The 17,031-nt window shown below is 39.4% G+C and overlaps 1 protein-coding gene across 1 annotated transcript in view; it reads left to right on the top strand.

Annotated features, from left to right (window-relative positions):
- The first annotated feature begins 459 nt into the window (after nt 1-459).
- LOC126848808 (retinol-binding protein pinta-like) overlaps nt 460-17,031 on the top strand; it is a 562,409-nt gene continuing 545,837 nt past the window's right edge. The window contains exon 1 of the mRNA XM_050590031.1: nt 460-469. The gene's annotated coding sequence lies outside the window, so the exon portion shown is untranslated. The remainder of the gene's footprint in view (nt 470-17,031) is intronic.

The raw sequence follows: 17,031 nt of genomic DNA, 5'->3' as shown, positions 1-17,031 counted from the left end.
ATATTTAATAATTTTTTTTTCAAAATTAAAAAATTATACAATGAATTACAATTGTCGAATGCCTATGGTCGTATTTCTCTCGCACTGTTTCACAATTCTGAAACTATTACCTGGTCTCATCAGGTAGTAGCAGGTCAAAATCCGTAGCACTTGGCTTTTAAGAAAAACATATTCGATAGGTCAATTTCTCAGACGATGATAAATCGAGCTTATCTCCGCACGACTAGAGCAATTTTCTAATTGCTCCCGCTAATTAAAGGTTACCCGAAGGATCCTTTTCTACCGGGAGATATTGAAAAAAAAAAAAACGGTAGACGTACCTTTCACTTTAATTCTTCATCACTTTCTCGATGTTCTGATCTTTGAGATGGTCATGGAAGCAGTTTAATCATAAATAATTGCAGCGCCGTATTTTACCATTCTCTGTGTCATTAATTTTTTTAGGAGTAAGCATGTAAAATTTGAACAAGTTATAATAATTAATAACTATGCTCTAGATATAGTATGCTAATAATTATCATATAATGCAAGATTATTATATTGTGTTCTAGAATTCTGAATAACGACTCAAAATTGATGAAAAAATCTGTTATTAGAATTATTATATATTAAAACCGGAATTTTGGGACATCCTGTATAAGCCCAGCTGCTGATTTATTTTATTTTCAATCAAATTAGTAATGTTTTACTCGTGTCCCGTCTTAAGCGATTTTGGTGTGACTAAAAATGCAAAGGGTCGTGTCCGGGCGCGTGGAATTACCGACGCGAGGAAGCACGCTTGAAATTCTCCCTGTATCTCGAGATTCGATCTTCTGAGACGAGAGACGTGATTGCGCTTGCCTTATGATTCTCCTTTTTTTTCGTGCCTCCCGATCCTCCCGCGACGAACAAACCAGTATCAATATCCCGAGGCAGGATCGAGGCGTCACTATCCTTGTCGAAAAAGAACCGAAACTTATAACCCCGTAGAAGGTAATGACTTTCAATAAACCATCGATCTGTGTGCCTGCATCGAGAACCCGCAGGACGTGTCGCGCGTAAGGACTCAATAACAGTCTAAAAAGAGGAGGGAGAAGGGTGGATGAAGAAATGGGAGAATGCCGCGCCCAGGATCATGGACCGGCTCGTAAAATAAATCGGTGACATCCTGGAAGGCTGGTTAGGCGATTTGTGTGACGGACAACGTTATGGAGGAAGGGCCTTCGATATGAAGACGTCACGGTTAGTCCGTCTGACTCGATCTCGCGGCAATCACTGTATCGGCAGGTTCATTTGTCAGAGAGACGTCTGCGTCGCGCGGCTGGAGGTCCTACCACTTATGATCGACCTACTGATTTCTTTATCAGTGCCTTCGACTTGATTGACGTATTATTATTTGTCGGAATAACGATTTGGCGATGACGAGTCGTCAAGGTTGTCAACATGTAAGCAAGAATATATGTATAATAAGCAGAGAAAGATTTACATTTTGATTTGACAAAAAATTTATTGTATATCTAAGATATGCGAGATATAAACAAAAATTAATTTTTATATAATACAATGTTTTACAGATTTCTATCATAAATTGCGATTTATCTAAAGAAATAATTTATTGTCGTGCTAAAAATTTTCAGACGCATTCTTGTGTTATACATAGAAGTCTCTGTAAAACTACTACTAACAAAAAAAATCTGTTGCAAAAATGATTTTGTGGGATAAAACTAATTCTGCGTATGAGACGGGTAATAACGGTAAGTTTCATTTCGAATGATGCTCCGAGTTCTCTTGAGAGATGGAACATTACGCAACGATCATAGTCACGATTCGCTATTGCAATGACATTACGATCGTTGAAATGTCATCACTTTCAGTTTGTAGATTTTTCGCATCGGCAAAGATTGCCTACATTATGTTGTCATAAATCACGAAGAAGAACAGACATTTTTCAGCATTTGTGTGCAACAATAATTTCTAGTATGATGATAAAGATCTGTATAATATAAAACAAACGATCTTCACACTTGCTATCCGCTACGGCACTATAATTTTCCTTGCATAATTTAATGTAAATACAATCCTTGCAATACATATATTCATCTGCGCATAATATTCGTTGTGGAATGACATTTCGGACAAGGTATGCAGGACCCAAATGTTTCGGCCAGATTTTGAGATTTTATAAAAAATTTAATTCTGAATAAAAAGTTAGTATAAATAGAAGTTAGAAATCAAATTAAAAAATAAATTTTTTTAAATATTTTTTTTTTATCTAATAATATTTCTATCTAACAATATTTTATCTAAATATTGTTTTTATCTAATAATATTTGTTTTTATCTAATATTCTAAATATTTGTTTTTATCTAATTTAGTTTACAGTTTTATAACTACTTAATATCTACAATATTGTTATAAAAGAATAATAAACATTATATTAATAATATTACAATAATATTAAGTATATAATAATGAAATTTTTATTTGCACCCCAAAAAAGTACATTAGCATTTTCCTAAAATTAATAAAATAGCATATAAAAAATATAGATCATGAATATTAACGCGAGATATAAATCTCTTCTCACAGGCATACCGGTTTCCAAAAATTTCTATCGATACGGAACGGCCGGTGTCTACCTGCGCCATGGGTTATAATCCGATCCGCGAAAATATATCATTTTAAGATCATTGATCGAGAGAATCGAAGCCGAACGATATATGTGTATAGGACCACTTAAATCATAATTCAAGAAAGGGAGAGGCGAGAGTGCAGTGCGTCACCCATTGTCCAAAGGCGGGGTGTGGTTTGTCGTTGTTGGACCAATGCGTAGGATGGTCTACCTGGGTCTCACCGGGCCCAGGAGAAGGTTATGCTCGTCTCTCTAATGCTAATATAGTCTCCGAAATTGTACGAAGGCGAGACATATCCCGTCGCTGAATTCTGCGACCATAAATCCGTTATACACCTATATACATAAGCGCACTTCTCTCTCTCTCTCTCTCTCTGAAATGTTAGTTCCGATAATTATAGTAGCCAGATTTTGGCAGGGAATCTTCCGCGAAATAATGTCACTTGGTTAGTATATAACAAGAAAGTAATAACAGTGAAAATAATTTATATATATATATATATATATATATCTTATAAAGATTTGCATATAAGAAGAATAGTTTTTTAATAATTCTGTAACTATTCCATTTAATAAAATCTAATATCCTCGTGGATGATACGATACTCTCATTTCTCTTCAGCAACAATGAATTAGATTCAGAATGCGAGAGATTCTAAAGGCAACTAACTGATGCCTTTTTTGTCTAAACGGTCATAAATTCTCAGATAATGCAGGCCGTCTCACACAGCGTATTTCGAACATCGTGGCGCAAGGGTGGTCAGGGAAAATAGAGGAGAGGGGAGAAAAAGGAAAGCAGCAAGGGGAAAAGGATATTATTAATATTTCAGAATTTATAGGGCGATATTAGATGTGTGAACCCGCTATATAGTCACGAACGCGTGTGCAAGTCGAAGCATGAAGGATCCAATCACGCAGCTACGCTGTCCGTTATGGCACATAAATTGATATTATGTACGGAACCGCGCGTGTTAGTGGTCCTATGTGCGATGCATATATGCGGGTATCTGACGCGAGAAAGAAAGATACCCCCGTCGTCCCCGGTCATCCTCGCGTCTCTCCCTCGAGTCATCGAGCCGGTATCAATTACAATTGCCGATTCGAGATTGATCGCATACGGGTAACGCCGGTAATCATTATAAATTAAGATCTCCTTGTGCGGACAAAGACAGCACGTTTCACGAGAAGTTTTATGGGAATTGTCCGAAGCCCCTTTCGAGAGGAACGACACTATGGATAATTTTGGCCGGTTGACAGAACTGCTGTGAATTGATTAAGTAGAAAGAAACAGATCGGGAGAACGATCGTATCGTTCATGATATTAATAAAATAATAATCATATTATTTAATAACGGTAACTGATTTTTTTAAGCAACTAAATCTTGAATATAGTGTAGATCCAAAATGAAGTTTATAAGAAAAAATTCGAAATATCAAAGTGAAGTAATTTCTTATCGATAACAATCGGGAAGAATTGAAAGCAGTCGGCATCGTGACGTATGTTGCTATATACGCATGACGATTATATTAGAGCATCAAATACGTTTAATGCGGTTCATGGCAGCGCGTTTTCCAGATCCTGAACATTGGTCGCACCGAACATCGTGGACTTTTCTTCATAGTGTGAATACCATAAGCGCGATAAATTTCCCCTTGAGAAACGACAGAGAGAGAGAATTCCAAAAGTTTCCGATTCAAAAGGTGGCGAGGAACAGAGACGGGAGGTAAAGAGAAAAAGAGAGACGGAGTGTAATGAATTATGCATGAAAGCTTCGATTCGCGGATTAAGCGAGCACAGCCCGTAGTTCTAGTGCCTATTCTTCGTTCTGGAAGGCGGAGGTAACCAACCGGAGTCGTCCGTGGCGAATGTGTCGAAAGACTCGGACCGTATAGAATGAAGTGGAATCGTCAAAGGGACGGAAATCCGTGGAAAAGATGACCAAAGCGATCCCCAGTTTCCTTTGAATAACTTCATCCTCGTTACCAACATCGCGAAGCGACGATGGTCTGTCGCTGTCGCGAGCCTGCAGGAAATAATTAATTTGTACACCGCGCGAAAATCTTTCTGCTACCGCGCGTCGCATACGAATCCGTTCCCTCTCGTCGCAAATGTATTATATATGTATAATCAGTACGTAACAAAGGGATACATATGTGTCTTTGCAGCTGAAATTAATTAAGAATTTAAAAATAATTATCTTTATGGCAATTTTAATATAAACAAAATTAGAATTACATTCAGAAAGTATATATACGTGCGTTTTATAATTGTTGTTTTTTAATAATTCATTTACTCGCGTATTTATTATAATTATCTGTGCGCATTTAATTATGTTTCCCGAAAGGCTTCTCCTCGGAAAGCTCGCCGAATTCTCGGCTATCTTTAGAGTTTTACGGAAACCGCGACGCAAGGGCTCGTAGATCGAGCTTGCATTCTGGCACGTATGGTAGTTTTCAAGATGGGTATTTGATAGGATGCGGCCACGTAGGATGTACGTATACGCGGCGTATACTCGCTAGATTAGGATGATATAATTACGGCATTAACATAAGTCACCGGGCAGGCACTGCCGCGGAATAGTAATCGTGTCGAACACGTGTGCGCCATCGTCATCGTTTGTTTCGTTTTATTACTGCACTTTCGTTCTCGGCCCGACCGGTCCGGCAGTTCTTCAGGTTCACGAGCTGTTCAGTCAGGGTTAACTCTCGCCTAAATGTCGAGATATTTATCGCAAACTGTCGAGAAAATCTCAGAAAAGCATCACCATTACACAATAGTAGCGTCGAAAAGTCTCTCTGTTTTGGTTCTTAATGTAATTAACATGACCCATTAAATAATCTATTAAAATAATATTACAGAAGAAAAAGAAGCGCATAAAAAAGACGCATGTATAATTTTTTTTCGAAGATATCGATCTTTTATTTGTATAATATATATTTATCTCATGCTTTTCTACTTGTAAATCTAATCTTCAAATCTGAAAATGTTCTTATGACAGACAGGTGAAATCGTAATTTAAATTAATTTTTATCGCATTTCTCAATTATTGATGACTTTGAAGATGTAATTCTAACGTCATCAATTGTGCAGTAACTCAGTAGAAAGTTTAACGCTCACACATATATGTATTTTAATTATCTTTAATACATGTGACAACTTTATATATTTTCTAATTATCTTTAATACATTTTAGATTTTTTAATATCTTAATAATACGTTTCTCATAATTTTATTTTGATTTATTTATAAAATTGATACAGCAATATTTTTATTCTCGTAATTTCCAAACGTAGATCGTAAAAAGAATTTGCGAAAGTATCACGAAGTAAGTTCGTTCTTTTCATCGATCGTGAATTTTGATCACGCAGATGGGGTTTCGACTCCAGACTTGCATTGCGAAAACTGCTGTCGCATTGGCCACAGACGGGTTAGTCTTGGTCATTGCCATCAAAAACCGATCGCTCGGTGTGGATACTTTAAGACGCATCATAATTATCGTGAATCCCCGCACGCCCCGAGGCATCCTCTGATCCCCTTCCATGCGCGGGTGGAATACGAAGCAGTCGGCTTTCCCTGCATCAGGTACGAACGTTTCTATTTATGGCCGCTGGCTCCCGGCCCCGACGAGTTATGATATTGTTTCGGCCGGTTCTGGGAATCTACGCGATCGGTGACTCGGATAAACCGCGGAGGAGAGATATAAAAAAAAAAAAATAAAGTCGCCGCTAAAGTGCGAGCGAGAGATACGTCTTGCCTTGTATCTCGGTACGCACTGAACGGACGAGAGAGGAGAGACAAATGAGTGAGAAAGAAAGAAAGAAAAAGGGGAAGGGATATATAATTTTATTTCTTCATCAAACGACGCGCATACACAACTCGCCTATCTTTTATGATCGCTTGACCGCTTCATTAATTTGCCAACTTTTCGAAGATTCCAAAACAGATAGTATATTGCTTTCACGCTCGCATTGCTCATGCTATTTTAATAATTGTTTAATAAACAATATTGATATTTTCGGGCAAATAATTTTATAAATATTATTATTATTAACGTCATATATACGAAAGAGATAATCGAAAATGAGAAATCATTTATAGTTTATAAAAAAATCTTACAAAAATCAATTTTATAAAATCTGAATTTATTCATGTATGATTCAATTAATTAGACAGTTAGAGCTTTCTGGTTAGAGATTAATTCTATTGTTACTCGAAAGGAAAATGTGTTTATCCGTGAGTTTTATGCGTTTTGCCAGTAGCGAATGGGATGGTCACTAATATATCCAATAGGCTTTCCCTATCGGGACTGTAGGAGTTCGATCGTGAGACTCTTTTCCTCTGACATATAGTCACGTAAAAGCGGAACAGAGAGAGAACGGGAAAGTTGACCCTCTCGAGAGTTGACCGAGGTTAGTTATGGAGCCGACGGTCCCCTGCACGCGGTTACAGAAGTATTTGAATGGCTGTCGGCCCTTGTAAGCCGTCAAAAAGTCAAAGGGAAACCACTAAAATCAGTTAGGGATCTCAACTATGTACGAGAAGAAGCAGAGCGAGTGAGCTCGGTGATGATTGGCGCGAGAAAGATAGGACGATGGCTCTCCTTCCTTCGTGAGGAAGGAGACGACGACGTTCTCGTGCACGAGCGAAAGAAGAACGAAGAGGTAAAAGAAGACACGAGCCGGCGCGCGGGGAGATGGGGAGTTTATGGAAATTTCTCCTTCTCAGAGAGACCGTTATGCACGTCTCGCCTATTTCCGTGACCAAACGCTTATTGGCTACATTTTGTCCTCGAGACAATAGTCTTTCGTTCTTTATGGCCGCGCCGATATCTCAGTTAAAGAATTATAGTCGGGAAGTCGGTACACTTTGGAACGCGAACAGATACCGATCTTTAAATCTACATAGAATATATTTATGGCAAAGTGGCCTATAATTCCTAAATACCATGTGTTTATCAATTAATTTTTCCATTGTAATAATAAGAGAAATTGGTTTTAATATATTTTGCAATTTTGAACGCAAAAGCACAATACGAACGCGAAAAGTTAGAATCTGACGCAGGGACAAGTGAGGCGAGCATCGACTGGAAATATCCGGAAGAATCGTAAACGCGAGGTGAACGTTCAGCGTGCGTTTCACGCAAAAAAAACGAGAGAAAAAAAATACTCTGCTTCGGTCGCGCCTCGCATTTGTTGCGTCAGCGACAAATCTCGGTCTGGGAACTTGCAAATTGCCAAACGCACCGGCATCAGAATTCACGTCGACGACGACGGCAACGTTAACACGTACACGCGCAACACACGTGGCAACACACGTCCCGTCTGCAACACATCTGCGCGTCCTCGCGGCCGCGCGCCCTGCGAGATGCTACAGGGTACGTACACACAGTATACGTACCTACGAAGATGCGGATACATTTTTTACAAAACGTTTCTCATTCCGCGGCGCATTACCGGAGAAACGAGAAAGGGATGATGCACCGAGGTAACTCAGACGAGGAAGACATGAGCGGGACGAAGGAGGGAGCAAGAGAAATAGAGGACACATCGAGGAGGGGGAGAAAGAGAGAAGAGGACGAAGGGAGCGTTGAGCGGGGAGGAAGGGACGAGAAGGACGGAGGGAAAAAGGCGAGCCTGAACATTTCGTGAAACAAGGAAAAATGCGACTCCGCCGAGGCACGACCGCAGCATTTTTGTCTTTACAAAATTATGTATTCCGCGGGCCTCCGCCATATCTCTCAAAGCATAACAAGTTCCCTCTGTGTCTCCCGTTTCTCCTCACCGCCCTCCACTCTCTTCTTCCATCGTCTCTTCTTTCGCCGTACTCTTGCCGGGTCTCTGCAACCGGGACGCGTCTGTCCTTCTTCCATACCGTGGTCGTGTATCCGCTCCTCGTCTATAGCAACGTTACCGCCGCATCTGTCCGTCTCCGTTTGTCCTCACGACTAACATCCACACACGCCGATCCACGTCTTTCCGCGGATCCATCCGCGTCCATCGCTTCTCTCCGACAAACTCTCGTTCAAATAACAGCCAACTATACCGAAATCGAGTATCCGCGGCTCATCAGCATGAGATAATTCTATGATATGGAATACAAATAACGTGCATCTTTCTCTAAATATTGTGACACATACATAAAGCGTTTTGAAATTAATTATTATTCTTATTATGTTTAAAATGATGTTTAACGAATTACGAACACAGGAGGATCGAAGTGTATTTTTCGTAATTTTAAATTTCATCAAGGTTTGCTATTATTGAGACTATTATTATAAAAAGATATGGAGATTCTATCAAATAAGACTTCCTTCAATCCGAATGTTATCACGCACGATCTTTCGCATAATCGGTGCGGGACGATTTCGAGTGAATGATAGATCGACGAACGTCACCGAAAACAGCGATCCTATCGGTTTCCACGGTCGAAATCCGTCATCGTCGACAGCTACGTGAACTTTACGCGTGGAACAGCCGCCAGTTGACATGGATACCTTTTTTTCTCCTCTCGATTTCGTCCCCTCCATGTTTTTTTTCGCCTTCTTGCCGGTCCTTTGTCTCAGATGCTGCGAGACTGATACGACGGCGAAGGTGTAATGGATCGCCACACGACCAGCCGATCTAGACTTCCCCGCCTCCCGTAAAGAACACCGGGAAAGATCGGTGAGATTACATGGAAGCAGGGCATAATGTCCAAACAGTTGCTCGTCAACAACCAACTAACGATCCATGAAATGTTTACCAGCACTGATCAGGTATCCTGCCGTCGAATTTTTTGAGAAAGAGAGAAAGAGAGAGAAAAAAGGATTAAAAAATCTTTACGAGAATTATTATATAAATAGACATGAATATTTTCTATATTATCATTTAATTTTTATTATTTGTTTGACATAACATTTATTCGATGTTACGTCAATTAATAAGACTCAAATTCGTACTATTAAGACGTTCTTATATAGTTCACAAAATATATTTTAATCGTGAATGGTAATTTGATTAATTAATAAAAAATTTTAAAAATTCAAAAATTCTTTGTAAGAAACTTTGCATAAATGATTCCACATATTCATTCTCGCAACAAATTCAACTTTGAACAAGTTGAAATTAATTCAAGATTTTAGAAAAATCATGATTTAATCGATTATCCGAACGAAAAATTTCTTCAAATTTCTGTTTAAATTGTTGCAGCAAAATTATTCTCGAGATTCATCAATAAGAAAATCTTATCCGTGTCGTAAGAAACGTAATTTATCTATTTAAGGATGCGAGACTCCTCTCTCCCTCTCTCCCCGTCTCCGCGCAGTTTTAATGAATTCTTCAGTGCCCGCCGAAAGTCGTTGAACCGCGTTAAGTCGCGATCCAAGATCGTTCGAGCGGGAACGACTTTATTGGACTTTCATTAAAGTGGGAAGAGCGTGCACGCTGCGGCGCCGTGTCGGGTATTCGCGTGTGTAAACACGCGCACGCGTATGCATGTAGACGCGTATACGGCTGTCGTAAATCGATCGTTACGCAAATTGCCTTGGCCTAACATCTGGCATCGCTATTCGACTATCAGGCGGATCGCATTCAAACAGCGATGAAGGACAGAGAGAGGAGCCGGGGAAGAAGATCAGAATTCGATAAAACGATGTCGAACGTGGCGTGGTAGTGTTTTACAATGTAAAAATAAAGGTAAATTGCTCGCGGAGTTGATGAGGAACGAGAAGAACGAGGACTCGATTGATGAAAGAAGAACAAATCGATGCAGAAACGAGTTTTGCGTTTTACAAACACGTAAACGGCATGATAAACGAGTAATCGAATCGTCGTGGATCTCGGCTTAATCGCGAGTGTCTATTGAATGCACGACGAATCATCACGAGGACAAATGCGACCGCACATGCAAATCTTTTTCACCGCGCCAACAGTCGCAGTCGTGAAAAGAATTGTTCGTTGGCGATGAAAAAAGATACGGGTCGATATGAGTCATTTGGAAGGCAGAAATGGAATAATCAAAGACCTCATTGTCTATCTCGTCTACAGCTATATTTAGACATGATAAACAATATAATACATGACACATACACACAAGATCAATCGATTCTTATAATTTTAATTCTAATTATTAAATTGGATAATGTCAAAGAGATGAAATATAATTAATCATTAATGAATTAATATTAATTTAATAATTGATACAGACAATATACGATTTAAAAAGCGGCGTTGACAAATGATACAATACAGTGCCCTTCCAATGTTTTTTCGAAGAAAAGTAATTATCTCGTTTAATTCTCAACCGGAGATTCGATCATTAGGAACCATAGTCGCATCGTATATTGGGTGAAGCACGATCGAAGATTACCAAGAACACGATCATTACTTGCGTGCTCGTCCACCGCGATAAATTTTTATGTCCTAAAACTAATTAAAAACCAATCTAATGTCGGCGAATCTGCAAAGTGCAGCGGACAAGATTGAGACTTCCGGTCTCAATCTCATACTCACACCTTATTAATGATTGAATGTAAATTATAATAGATAGAATAAAAAGGTACGCTTGTGTGAAAGCTTGATGATAAATAAATTTCATTTTTAGAGATCTTAATTCATTATCACCATTAATATACACATAATCTAAGCAAATTTATTTTATAACGCAGTATTATTTTATAATTTAATATATAATATGAGAATCCTATTCATTTACCATGTTAACGTGGCAAAATCGCAGACAAACATTATTAGCTTTACGGCGAACCTCTTTTTCTCAAAGAAGAGACCTTCGTGGCTTTTTACGAGTTTCTTTAATAGCGATAAAGAGTCTTATCTGCTGATCCATAAATCGTTATGTTCGTAAAGATGTACTTAAATGTGCGTGCACAAATATGTATATATGGAGGCTATCCTTACTTTTGCTCGTACTGTCACGGTCGTGTCAAACCTGATTTTTTTAAATATTGCTACAATAGAAACCTGTGTTTAACGCGATGTAAGAATTATAATCGCAATTATCCTTCGTTTTGTTACCCGACAGTCTCGATCCTGACGAGAGTCTTGTTCAAGCGAGACAAGCAATTTTTTTTTTTTTAAATCATTATATAAAGTTTTAATTTGCCTCGCAAAAGGATATAAAATTTTCGTTTTTTTAATTAAAATATCTAACAATATATGTCATAAATATAGCATAATTATTAGGACTCTTAATTTTTTTTTAACAAATCATTGTATAAAGTTTTAATTTGCCTCACAATAGAATATAAAATTGTCGTTTTTTTTTTATTAAAATATTTACTGTTATAATATGTCATAAATATAGCATGGCATGATGTCCTTAAGCCGGCGATTGCTATGTTTGTATACACATGTAGCAGATATGAAATACAGTTTTCATAAATCACAAATGGATCTGCTGGCTCACTTCCTCGTTACATTAATTAGTAACAGTCGGTCCATTTTCCGTTCTAACGTTAATAACGTCGAGGCGTACACTTAATAAAACGTGCATCATATACCGCGTTCGTTGTCGTCATTATTAATTTAGTTTTATCGAGCTAAGTACGCAGCTACTGTAGTGCTAATTGGAAAATTAGTTCGTACAGATGTAAGTAGATCGCTGATTGCGGTCGTTACAAATGAGAACTCGAATAACGTCGTCGGGGTCCTGCTTTCCTTTTCGTTCGCTTTCTCACCCTGTGAGAAAACATTCAATTAGCTACGGGCAGAATCGACAGGACGTCCGTAACGATCGTCGTAAAGTCGCCGATGAATCGCTACATTTCCAGGATCCAGTTAAGAATTTCTCATAAGGCTATTGATAGGAGCAAGATCGGTATCGGCCAGCAGATTTAACGTCATGGCATGCCCGGCATTCCTGATGTTTCTATTACGACCCTCTGTTCACTTTGATTCCTATGATCCTGACGATCAGCTTCATCTTTCTCGTAACGACGCGTCATCGGATCGCCGATAAATCCATAGGCTTCTGCGTATCTTGACCAATAAATACTTCAAGCCGCGATTGAAAATGTGATTATGTGACAAAACGGTGAGGCTTGACAACCGGTATTTTTTATAGTTGTAAATTCTGATAAAATCAAAACTTATGAGAAGATCTTGGATCTCTATCTTTATTTGATGTACAAAGCCAATTTTCTTAAGTCTTGAACTGTGTCATTTTAAGCTATGAAATTAATCTAGAAAACTCTGACACTAACACACATACATCAGTATCAAATCGACGATGTAATACAATTATCGATTAGAAAAATATGAGCATATATATATATATATATATATATATATATATATATATATATACATAAATTAAAATAAAGTGAAAATAATCAAACGTTAAAGAAATATTTCAGAGAATAAGACGCAGGAAAATTCCGTATATAGATAGTTATATGTACGCATTCCAAAGTCGTACACGCATGTATAATACAACACCTTCGCAAAACTTGGCGGTGTAAACGCGCTCACTCTTCTTTTGCGAGCCCGCGCCTAACATACGACCAACCGACCATTAACAATCATAATAAAAGGCCCGCGTGCGATCGTGCGGCGACACGCGCACCCGGGCCTCTGCCTCTCTCTCTCTCTCTCTCTCTTTCTTTCTGTCTCGCGGGTCTCTCTTCGAGCCGCAGGGATAATTTTAATTTAAACAAATGGTTGGGAGGGCGGCATCTTTGTCCGTGTCTTGTATTATTTATACTCGACTACTTCGAGCGCACGTGCGCCGCTGTGTCATCGGTGAGACGGGTGCGTTGCCTCTTGTCGCGCGTCAATGTTTTCCAGAACCCGCCAGGTACATATATATATATACCTGGTGATACAACCTGACCGCCGTGCCCACCGGCCGCGACCGGCCTGACCCTTTCTCGCGCACTCGGTCTCCTCCGCAGACTCTCCCTCGTCTCGCCGAGCGACCGCTCTCTGTTTTTACGTTGATTTATGCGATCGCGACTAGAGACGCCTTCTCATCATCGCGCGCAAGTGGATTCGTAATCCTTTGTCCGGCCGAGCTGCGTTTACGCACGCGGCTAATTGCGGGAATGGCGTCGGCTCGTTAGTCCGTTTTTCGCAAGAAATTATAGTTGTCTCGTTAACGAGCATTTGGAACGTTAAAGTTTCCTGGAATGAATCAATTTGTTAAATATTAACATATGCTGTCTTTGGCTTGTACAATCAATAGAAAGAAACGAATGAAATATGAATTTTTATACAAGTCGCAATATTAGATACATAAAATTAATATTATCAATATAAATATTCATAACAAGACTAACACGAATATTTGATTATGATTCCAATTTCTATCTTAAGCTGTAAGAACATAAAACTGCTAATAAATTTTTTTTTAGTACAATTATGCAAATTATCCTGAAGAAGCGTACTACAATACATACCCGAACGACTCCGCGTGCGGAGTAAACGTCTGCGTTCGTAACGCAAAAGAGGTATAGTGTTAAAATTTACTTTTAGTCATAAGCATGTTCTTATTACGATAATTCCGGTATGTGCTATAAAGAAAGTAGAGAGAGAGAGAGAGAGAGGAAGATTTATTACATAATTTATATAATAAAATCAAATCCATGTGTGACAAATGCAATTGAGAGCACAGGCGTAAATTTTGCGCGGGCCGACACATGCAGCTTTTCCTATAAAATCATCAACAGAGAGAAACCCTTAATTTCTTATTCGCATATTAACGGTCTCGCATGAGATGACGACGAGATGACCGGCGCCGAATGGAAGCCGAGCGAGACGCGCGAATTCGTCGGCGTTTTGCCGGCGGAAGCAGCCCGGTTGAATCCTCGCGTTTCGAAACTAATAACGGCCAATTGTCGACGTATCGCGCACTTCGTCGTAATTGGAAGAATAAATTGAAAAATTAGCAGAACGCGACCGCTCTCGGTAGGCCTCTCTGACTCATCGGAGTCCTCGAGTGGGCCCCAAGCGATTCGACGGGTCTGCCGATAATAATAACCGGCTGCGGAATATTATATGGACCCGAGTCGAAATTAAACTGTGACTTTTATTCATCAAAAGTTACGCCGAATATACTGCGTGACATATAACGAAATATCAAGAAATCGAGGGATATAGATATATTAATGGCAGTTTGAAGAAGTTGATTCGGTAATTCATTCAAGAGCGAAACGATCGAGAGACGAATGTTTTTTTTTTTTTTCATCATCGGGCACTTATTGATAAGAAATCGCTTTTTATTTGGCTTCGAATTTATCTTCGGGATATATTAATATGCGAGGCTCTGATTATTCGCTTTTTGTTGATAATTTTTTTTTTTTGCAATAATATACAATATTATATATTAATTTTTATTATGCAATATTTATATAATTAATAAATAAGACGAAAATTTATATAATAATTCATATATTTCTAAGTTTTGAGAAGCATTTTTGAAAGTAACAGCAGAGATATGATAAATCGTGGAGTATAAAACAAGTACGCGATGACAGTTATCTTGCAATGAAGAAAGAAATTTATAACAATTTTACTTCAATATAATTTTAATTTTATTTTATGTAAACAAAGTGAGAGAGAGAGAAATATGTAATCAAGAATCTATGAATCTAAAATTAAGTTTTACATTAATCACAACCGACGCATTTAAATACTGATCTCCGTTTTTTAATCCTTTTTGCGTCTCACGTCCAAGATTCACATTTCCATCATCCTCTTATAGCGCGAGTTTCAATATCTTCAGCGTGGGACTCGACGGCATTCAGAAAATGCGATTCGCCGGTCTCTTGTGCGCTAAAGAAAATCACAGAATCGTCATGAAGCCAGCGCCAATCATGGTGGCGGGCAAAGAGGAGGCAGATCAGCAAGACGAGACTAAGAGGGAGGTAGCGGAGGATCAAGAGCAAACGAAGAAGAAGAAGAAAGACTTGCAGTAAACGCAGAAACCATTCGCTCGACTGTGGAGAAGAGAGTGTTGGTCGGACGGTCTACGAGATGGAGACAGTCAGCGAAGGAGAGATCATGATGAAGAGAGTGGCGGCGCGAAGGAGAAGAGGAGACGAGCGACGAGGGCGCGGTGAGGGCAGAGAGTAAGATGTAGAGGGGTCGGGCGGGAGAAGAGGGGGGGGGGTCCCCCCCTGTTCCAAGCTACCACGCGGCCTCTATGGGCCCTTTGATCTTCGCCGCTCTTCGCTTCTGCCTCGCTCTATCGACACTTCATACTTCTACGGCTGATCGCCGCCATAAAACATTATACCGAGACTCCGCAGAGGGAGAGGGAGGGAGGGAGGGAGAGAGAGAGAGAGAGAGAGAGAGAGAGAGAGAGAGAGAAAGAAAGGGAAAGGAAATCGCGAGAGAATCGTACAGACCTGACGGTTGCGCTCCATTGTATGTCCAGAGTATATAACAGTATATAGGTGTATGGATGCACAGCGCCGGATAAGCACGATCTGCACTCACACAACTATGTACGTATACACTTTTTCGACGGTCTTATACCATACGGTGGAACTATGATAAGGCTAGCCAGGTCACGGGAATTATCCGCTGTTAATCAAACCGCGTATGTTAATGTATCGAGATCCTTTATGGCGAAGTTGCGTTCGTGATAGCGTCGTGAACGTTATAATCGCGTGACTAGCGGTTAGCGGTCGCGATGAGCTAAAGTCATGTCGTTAGAGGAGCGCCGATAATACGCGGCCAACACAATACATTTGATAATTAATTGTATTTTCATATCTCTCTCATTTTATTTACGATAACACTCATGCTACGCATATTGTATCTGATTCGCATTTTTTCGAAGCGTATATAAATAAAAAAACCTGAGAAAACCGGAAAATAATTTATGCCGCTAACGTATAAAAAAGATGTCTTCATTAATTGTAAAAACCAACAGTGTAATGCGATCCGAAGTGTCTCTATAGCTTAGAGGGAGGGATAATTACTAGCGCACAGGTCTCGAAAGACCGGTGTAACACGATCGGTTCGCTTCCCAGGAAAGAAGGATCCTTTGAGACGGTCGTTTTGAATTCGGCTGACCTTCCAACGCGTCGAAGGATACCATCTTCTTTAAATCTCGAATCTCTATAAAACAAGAGTCCTCGTGCCCTCTTAATAACCTGACCTAGCACGTTTCTGAAGGTCGCCGAGCACGAAAGCTCGATGTCGTAAAACGTCTCCTGTATTAACTCTGCAGAGGTGAATTCAAAGTTTCTCCTTCAGGATCCCGGGATAATTTTCTAATATAACTTGATTAGCGATAATGCTTAGTATGCCGATGACTGAGATACGTCATGTTAGAACTGAGAATCTCTATAAACAATGATTCTAAAATTTATATGCGCTTATCGATGACTGATATTTGCGAAACGTACTTATCGCGACACGCGATAACAGGAGGCTCGTTAAAGTTTGTTAACACTGATTGCAAAGTGCTCGCCCTT

Source organism: Cataglyphis hispanica, chromosome 4 (assembly GCF_021464435.1).
Source record: "Cataglyphis hispanica isolate Lineage 1 chromosome 4, ULB_Chis1_1.0, whole genome shotgun sequence".
Taxonomy (NCBI): domain Eukaryota; kingdom Metazoa; phylum Arthropoda; class Insecta; order Hymenoptera; family Formicidae; genus Cataglyphis; species Cataglyphis hispanica.
Note: the sequence above shows the minus strand (reverse complement) of the source record. Positions and strands in the feature narration are given on the sequence as shown.